The sequence below is a fragment of the Microtus ochrogaster genome, chromosome 8 (genome assembly GCF_000317375.1).
Source record: "Microtus ochrogaster isolate Prairie Vole_2 chromosome 8, MicOch1.0, whole genome shotgun sequence".
In the NCBI taxonomy this organism is placed as follows: Eukaryota; Metazoa; Chordata; class Mammalia; order Rodentia; family Cricetidae; genus Microtus; species Microtus ochrogaster.
In genome coordinates this window covers 42,124,440-42,133,729 of record NC_022015.1, presented here as the reverse complement: position 1 = coordinate 42,133,729, position 9,290 = coordinate 42,124,440, and positions in this window count along the sequence as shown.

The window sequence follows — 9,290 nt, the reverse complement described above, 5'->3', positions numbered from 1 at the left end:
ACGGGCGGCCGGCCGCACGGACGGCTGGCTGCTCGCTCGGCGGTGCGGGCTGGACCGGGGTGGGGATTCCTGTCTGGGGCCCCTGGGGCTCCTTTAAGGGCTCCTGGGTAAATTTAAAGGGGCCGCGCGCAATTTCCTCCTGCCAGCTCGCGGGGGGCTGGCGCGGGGAAGGCGAGAGGTGGCGAGTCCGCAGTGGGCGCCTGTTACGGACGCGGGGAGCACGGACCTCAGCGCCCTCACGGGCCCGCCCCGCCGCATCGGCAGCTGCAGCTCCGGTTTGTAAAGAGTCGCCGAGGCGACCACGGGCGCCGGCGTCCAGTCCGCTGCGCTGCGCTTCAGCCACCGCCCCCTCGGGGCATCTCCGCGAGCAGCTCTCCGCCGCTGGCTAGCAGGGGACAGCCCGGTGCGGCGGCCCGGAGCCCCTGTCCGGGTGCCTCCTTGTCCTCCCGCGCGGGCTGGGCGCGGGCCCCGAGCGGACGCGCCTGGCAGGGGCCCCAGATGGCCGCGGCCCCGCGGAGAGGGTGGAGCCGTGGGGGCCGCCGCGCCCCCTCCCGCGGGAGCCTGGGGCTAGCGCTGGCAGCTCTGACTTCTACCGGGGAGGGGCGGCGGGGCGAGGCTTCCACCGAGCCGCGTGAGGGCGGTGGCCGCGAAAGTGCAAGCCTGGGAGAGGGGCGCGCAGAGGACTGGAGGAGAGCGAGCGCGCTGCGCCTTGCCGGCCGGCGTTGCAAAACGCGGGTGGCCCCGGGCTGAAAGCCGGAAAGAGAGGGCGACTGCGGCGGTGATTCAGGCCCATGCCCCCGCAGGCCTATAGGTGCCAGGGGAGGCAGTCTGATCAGCCCCGGGGCTCCTGCACAGGACGAAGGGGCAAAGAATGCTGGCCCCGATCGTGGTGTTGGGCACCTGGAGACGTCCCTGAGCTGGGAATCCCTCGGGCGAATTCCGACTTCGGCCCCGGGACACCTCCAGGTCTCTGGCTCCCGAAAAGCCTGGAGAAGGAACCTCAAGGGATTGTGATGTCGAAGCAGCTTGGGGTCCTCCCAGGACCGCTGGAGAAGCAGGTGCTTGCTTAGCCTTGGTTGGTCTCACACAACAAAGCGAAGGCCTGGGGATCCTAATTATAGGGTGCGGGACACCATGAGGGTCTTATTATCTAGTGGTGGGTTTTATTCCCTCCCTACCGGGAAGGCACACAATAGTCAATCAGAGAATTCATGTTCACGGGGTCATTCTCACACTCAACACCTACTATGTGCTACCAGCACCGACTCTGGACACGTAGCAGTCAACAAGGTTGCTCCTACTGCCGGTAACTTAGACAGCCTCAGCCAATAAAAAAGAAACAATTACAGCCCCTGGGGAGTAAGGAAAGAATTAAATTATCCGACACACAGGAATCCATTCCCTGAAGTCTATAAGCGGAGAAGACAGGAACTAACATTTCTGAAGTGCCACTAAGGCCACTTTCACTGGTGGAAACGCCCTCCCCCGCCCCCATCCCCCGAGTCGTTTTTCAGTCTCCTGGATGACTTGGGAGAGACTTCACCTTGGGGACATTTAAGACCCTGTCCCACAACTCTGCTGTCCCAGGGCAGACTGCCCTTCGTTTCACCCGCTGAGCTGAGGAGGGCCATGTGCTCATGGGATGCAGGAGACACCATGAAGCAGAAGGTTGACAGGCCCAGGAACACAAAGAAAATAATAGGGAATTGGCCTACTTAAAGCTTAGAAAAGAGCCGGGCGATGGTGGCGCACGCCTTTAATCCCAGCACTCGGGAGGCAGAGGCAGGTGGATCAGCCTGGTCTACAGAGCTAGTTCCAGGACAGGCTCCAAAGCCACAGAGAAACCCTGTCTCGGAAAAAAAAAAAAAAAAAAAAAAAGCTTAGAAAAGAAAAGAGAGACCAGAGGTCATGCGCATGCCTTTAATCCTAGTGGTTGGAGGCAGACACAGGCAGATCTCTGATTTTGGGGCCAGCCTGGTCTACATAACAAGTTCCAGGCCAGCCAGAGGTATATAGGTGAGACTGTGTCTTAATAATAATAATAATAATAATAATAATAATACAGAAAGGAAGAAAAAAGGGGTTGGGTATGATGGCCCGCACCTTGATTCCAGCACTCTTGGAACGTGAAGCAGGATGGTAGCTCCAGGTTCTATCCCCAGGACTCTTTCTAAGGGAATATAGCACTCCAAAGCAATCTAGCTACATAAGTGAAGGATGTCTGTTTTCCTAAGATCTTACACTTTATTAGTGTAGTTTCTAGGTACAGGGGTCCCCTAGTGTAGGGCCAGCCATTGCAAAAAACACTTTGGAACCTATCCTTCCAGTATTATTTATAAAAGGCAGTTTTGTTACCAAAAGAAAGATATCACAGCCACCTGGACAGTTGTCTGTCCTCGCTGACCCCCTGCTCAGTCTCAGAAAGGGCCCAAGGCTCCATGATTTGTGACTTCTCCATCCATAGCTTAGTCTTTGTAGCCGAACCATGAACCTGGAGCTGGCACTCAAGATGAAAAGGCAGAAACTCTTCACAAGACAGTGGTCCAAGCCAGGCATGGTGGTGCAGGCCTTCACTTCTTGCACTCAGGAGACAGAGGTAACTGGATTTCATGAGTTTGGGGCCAGCCAGGTCTACATACTAAACTCCAGGACAGCAAAGGATACATATGTAATGATACCTTTGCTCCAAAAAAGAGGAGAGATAAAAAAGAAAAAGAGAGAGAGAAAGGGCAGGGTTGTCTACTAATTCCTTTGCTAACCACCTAGTCAGAAAGCATTACCTGGAGTCAGGCATGATGGTAGACTCCTATAATCCTAGCACTCAAGAGGCCGAGGCAGGAGAATTGCCATAAGCCACAAACTGACAAAATCCTTCCTCAAAAAAGAGAATGACCACAGCATGGTCATATTAACCTGTAATCCCAGCATTTAGGGAATGCACACAGGAAGGTCAGGAGCTCTAGGCCAGCTTCAGCTACACAGTCAGTTCAAAGCCAGTTTGGCCTGTGTGGCATGCTTCCTCAAATACATGGGGTAAGGAGAACGAGTCTTGAGCACCAAGCCCTGGGCTGGCAGCAAAGGATTAAAAATAGGGGCAGGAGTGGATAAAGTGCTTTCCTTCCAAGTACAAGGTATGTGTGCATTTGATGCCCTCCAGACCCACAGAAAAAAGTCTGGGCATAATGGTGGTGTTTGTAATCCCAGTGCTGGTAAAATAGAAATAGGTAGAGCTCCCTGGCCAGCCCACATGCTTTAGCCAGTTCCAAGCCAGTAAGAGACCCTGTACCAAAGAAAGAAAAAAAGTGTCTTCACCTGTATATGCACACCATACACATATGAATATCACATGTACATAACACCACACACATGAATATCACATGTATATTAACGCCACACATGTGAATATCACATGTACATATACACTACACGCATATGAGCATCACAGTACATCATGCACATAAACATGTGTATGTATAAACCACACATGCATAAACATCACATATACATATACACCACACACATGAATATCACATGTACATAACACCACACATATGAACATCACATGTACATATACACTACGCGCATATGAGCATCACATGTACGAATGCACCGCATATGTGAACACCCCGTGTACGTGTACATTACACATATGAACATCACATGTACATATACACTACATGCATATGAGCATCACATGTACACCACACACATGAACATCACATGTACGAATGCACCGCATATGCGAACACCCCATGGACGTGTACATTACACATATGAACATCACATGTATGTATATACCACACACACATGAACATCACATATACACCACACACATGTGAAAAGAAATATGAACAGTTTCAAACCTAATGCCTAAGGTGCAGCTCAGAGACAGACCTTATACCTAGGACACTCGAGGTCCCAGGTTTGACCCTCAGTAACACAAAAACAAATGATCCAGTTCTTTGCTAGGCACTATCAGGTAACTGTGGGAAGGAAGAACCACAAATGATGATCAGGGACATGACATGACTGTCAAGGGACTGTCCACCTCCCTGAGCACTCAGGAGACAGGCAGGCCGATCACTGAGTTCAAGTCCAGCTGTCTACAGAGTGAGTTCCAGGACAGCCAGGGCTACATAGAGAATCCCTGTCTCAAAAAACTAGAAAAAAAGAGAAAGAAATGTCTAGTGAACACAGTGGTAGACAATCAGAGGTAGGAGCAGAAATGTGACCAGTATGTGACCAGAGTTACAGGTAGGAGGTAAAGACAAGAGAATCCCAAGTTTGAGGCCAGCATGAGAAAGGGGAGGGTATGAGAAGAGAGGGAAGGGGGAAAGAAAGGGAGAGAGAAAAGGAAGAGAAAAATGTAAGCGAATACAGTTTTAGAAGGGGAAGAAAAACATTTTCTTTGAACCTTTTTTTTCAATACAGGGTTCTCTGTGAAACAGCTCTGACTATCATGGAATTCTCTTCGTAGACCAGACTGGCCTCGAACTCACAGATCTGCCTGCTTCTGTCTTCCAAGTGCTGGGATTACACGTGTGCACCACCACCGCTTTTTAAATAAAATATGTTTTAATTATTTTTATGTATATGAATGTTTTGCGCATATATATATATATGTGTATATATATATATATATATGTTCTATTCTATGTGCATACCTGGTTCCTGAAGAGGCCAGAAGATGGCACTGGATCCTCTGAACTGGAATTACATGTATAAGCAACCAAGTTAGTGTTAGGAATAGAACCTGGATCCTCTGGAAGAGCAGACAGTGCTCTTAAGCACTGAGCCATCTCTCCAGCCCTTCTTCAACCCTTTTTTGTTTGCTGTTATTTTTGGTTTTTTGAGACAGGGTTTCTTTGGGTTGCCCTGGCTGTCCTGGAACTCATTCTGTAGACCAGGCTGACCTCAAACTCCCAGAGATCCACCTGCCTCTGCCTCCTGAGAGCTGGGATTAGAGTCATGCACCACTACTGCCTGGCCCTCTTTAACCCTTTAAATTTTATTGTACTTCTTTCTTCATTTATTTGTTTACTTGTTTACTTATTTTGATTTTTCAAGACAGGGTTTCTGTGTGTAGCTTTGGAACCTGTCCTGGTACTCACTCTGTAGACCAGGCTGACCTTGAACTCACAGAGATCCACCTTTCCCTGCCTCCTGAGTACTGGGATTAAAGGCCTGCTCCACCACCGCCCAGCTAAATTTTTTTTGTTTGTTTCCTTCTGATCCAAAAAAATTTTTTAAATGTCTCATAAGCCCCTGAAAGCATTGTGGCTTGTCAGGCTAATGGGTCGCCAGAGAGTGGGTTGCAGTATGGGTCATATGTCCAAGAACAGCCACCAACATGGGAAGGCATCCAAGGGACAGCATGGCTTGAACAGACCAGGAGGCGTTGCCAGGAGGGGAACGAGACAGCAGGCCCTGCTGGCCCAGGTCAGGCCTATTGAGGTCATAGGCAAGGGGAAGAAACAGAAAAGGAAAGGGAACTTAACAAGAACTAAGCCTTCGGGGGCCACCTTGAAAGTCCAGTCTTTCCTGGAGGACTGGAAGGTTGAACTTCCAGGAGGCGGCCCTAAGGATACCAGAGAGGGAAGTTACAGAGCAATACAACCGGAGGCCCTTAGAGCAGCAGCAGCAGCAGCAGCAGCAAGAGATTTCAGCCATCAAAGCAGCGGTGCCAGCGAGGGCAGGGGACAGGGCTTGAGTAGGCACTGCACACAGGAGGAGGTGGGCTGGAAAGTGAGATGCTCCCTCTGTCCACTCTCATCCCTGCAATGGATGCTGGGAGAAGGTAACTTTATGACCCATGTGACTTAAGCTGCTCACACCCAGAGTTTGTCCTTCTGCCCAGTATCTAGGTTACAGTGGCTTTGGCTTGAACCATATTAAGAAGATAGAGCTGGAACTGGGTGGTGGTGGCACACACATTTAATCCCAGGACTTGGGAGGCAGAGGCAGGCAGATCTCTGTGAGTTCAAGGCCAGCCTGGTCTACAGAGTGAGTTCCAGGACTTCCAGGTGTAGTACAAATTCTAATTGGTCTTAATAATAAAAACCTGGAGTCAGATATTAGGGGGTGAAAGCTGAAGAATCAGAGAAGCAAAGCAGCTACCACTAGAGTTCTTACCTCTACCAATGCTCAGACCAAAGGGGCGATCCTGTCCGCAGACTGACTGCCTAGACTGCACTGCTTCCTCAGACTGCTTGCTCAGACTGCACTGAGCTCCTGTCTCCTCCCACCTTATATTCCTCTCTCCACCAAGCCATATCTCTCCTGTCTCTACCTCCCTAATGTTGGGATTAAAGGCATGGCATCCCAAGTGCTGGGATCACCTTTGTGTGAGCTCTGTTTCTCTTTCTCACAGAGATTCATCTGCCTCTGTCACCTAAATCCTGGGATTAAAGGTGTTTATCATCACTGCCTGGCCTTTGTGGTTGACTAGTGTGAGCTCTGTTTCTATTTTAGACTGGATCAATTTCAAGTAGCCCAGGGTGGCCTTGAACTAACAGAGATCTGTCTCCCTCTGTATCACTAAAGGTGTATGCCACCACTGCCTGGCCTCTAGTGGTTTAGCTCTGCGCTCTGATCTTCAGGCAAGCTTTATTTGTTAAAACACAAACAGAATATCACCACAGCCAGGGCTACACAGATAAACCCTGCCTCAAACAAAACAAAACAAAAATGTAGAGCTGGGTGTAGCCGAGCTCATTGTAGGCCCAGCTCTTCAAATGTAGAGGCAAGAGAATCAAGAGCAGTGTCAGAAGCGAGAGAGCTGGCTCAGTGTGGCTTGCTACCCAAACATGAGGACCCAGGTTGGATTCTCCAGAGTCCGTGTAAACCCAGGTGTGGTGGCACAAACGCGTAAACCTGCTGCTCCTGTGTCAAGATGGAAGGGGAAGGAGAAACCTGAGTACTCTTAGGCCAGCCTGTTGTATGAAGAAGCATCCAACATCAAATAAAAAGACCCTAGCTCAAAGAAGCTGGGCATCACAGTACAGACTTTAAACCCGGCTAGAGATAGGCAGATCTCTAGGAGTTTGAGGCTAACTTGGTCGACATAGTGACCAACCAAAGCTACATAGTGGAGCCTGAACCAGAGATACTTTGGAATCTGAACCAGAGATACCCTAATTTTTTTAGATTGATTTATTTTATATGTATGAGTGTGGGTTTTGCCTACATGTATGTATGTATGCCATACACCTGCCTGGTGGCTAAGGAAGTTAGAAGACAGCATTGGATGCTCTGGAACCAGAGTTATGATTGAGCCACCGTGTGGGTGCCGGGAACAGATCCATGGTCCTCTGCAAGAGCAACAAGTACTCTTAACTGCTGAGCCATCGCCCCAGCCCCAGAAACGTCCTAGTCTTTTCACCTTGCCTCTTCTCTTCATCCTCAGCCTCAGATGTGTGGTCTGCCCGCTACTGTTACCAGCCAGGGCCGTGGGTTCCCTAGCCTCACAGAGCCAGAGCCCCTCCGAGTGAGAGGCTACTTCCTCCTCCTTCTTAGATATTTCTTTGTGCTGAGCCATGATGAGATGGCCCCAGCTGAGAACCAACCCAGAAGAGCCTGTGAAAGGGGACCCTTGAAGGGGGCAAAAACCTTAACATCACTGGACCCAAATTGCCCACAAATACAAGTCTAGTCTATTTTTCAACATATGCGGAGCTCAGAAACAAATACTGGTTCTGGAAGGCAGCCTTTTGACCCCTCCAACTGGTCAATATATATATAGCAGTGTGTCAAGTGTGCATGTGTGTGTGTGTGTGTGTGTTTTGTTGAGATAGAAACCAGAATCCAACATTCTAGGCAAGTTCCCTATCACTGAACTACACCCAAGCCCTCAAAGAACTTTCTGTATAAACTGGAAATGAAATCACCCCTTGTAAAATTCCTAAAGAATTCCAGACATAAAGATTGTATCCAAGCAGGGCATGATGACTCAGGCCGATAATCCCAGTATTTAGGAGCTGAAAGCAAGAGGATCTACGTGCAGTGAGACCGGCTTTGACCATATGGCAAACTCAGAGCCAGTCTGGGCTATGTTTGATCCAGGTTTAAGCCAAAACTGAAGGCTTTGTGATGGGGAAGAAGGCAGTAATTTTAGTCCCACACACATTTGGAAATAAAGCAGTCAGTAAATGTCTTGTTTTTTAGAAAAGAGAAACCAGGCAAGCTGTTTTCTGATGTTAACTCAACAGAAAGTTCAAAGCAGGATAAGGTTTGTGACAGGCCAGGAGGGCTTCAGGTGAGAAAGGAGACAATTTGAGCACAGATAACACTTTGAGAAGAGACCCAAAGCCCGTTCCTCTAAAAAAAAAAAAAATAAGTAAATAAAATTTAAAACAGGATTTATTCAACCAACATACACAAAGCTCTGGGTTCCATTGCTAATACCTCATAGGCCAGACACGATGGCGCATACCTGTAATCCCAGTATTTAGGAAGGGGAAGCAGGAAATTCAAAGTCACATCAATTCAAGGTCAGCCTGAAATACATGAGGCCCTATCTCAAAATAATAATAATAATAACCCAATGACAAAAGTGTATAACCAGACATGGAGACACACAACTGTAATCTGAGCACTCAGGAATCTAAGAGAGAATCATAATAGGATTCTTGGGCCGGCCTGTTGTATGAAGAAGCATCCAACAACAAATAAAAAGACCCTAGCTCAAAATAAGGTGGGAAGCTGGGCATCACAGTACAGACTTTAAACCCGGCACAAAGTGAGGCCATATAGTCTGTCTCATAAAACAAAGACAAGTCTCTCCCTCCCTCCCTCTCTCTCTCCCTCCCTCTCTCTCTCCCTCTGTCTCTATTTCACGCATGCACACACACATAGGAAAAGAATATTAGTAGTGGCTTATTTGCTACAACCATATTTTTTTCCTGAAAAAGGGTTTCTCTGTGTTTCAGCTCTGGCTGTCCTAGAACTCAATTTGTAGCACAGTCTGGCCTCAAACCTGGAGATCCATCTACCTCTGCCTCCCAAATGCTGGAATTAAAAGTGTGCACCACCACCGCCCAGTGTATAACCATCTTTCAAGAAGGAATTATCACTTAATTCTTCCAGAGGGCCTGAGTTAAATTCCCAGCAACCACATGTTGCTCACAACCATCTATAGTGAGATCTGGTGGCCTATTCTGTCGTGCAGGCATACGTGCAGGAAGAACACTGTATACATAATAAATAAATGAATAAACTTTAAAAAAAAAGAATTTGTTCCAGGTCAGCCATGGCTACATAGTGAGACCCTGTCTCAGAAGAAATCTTTTTTT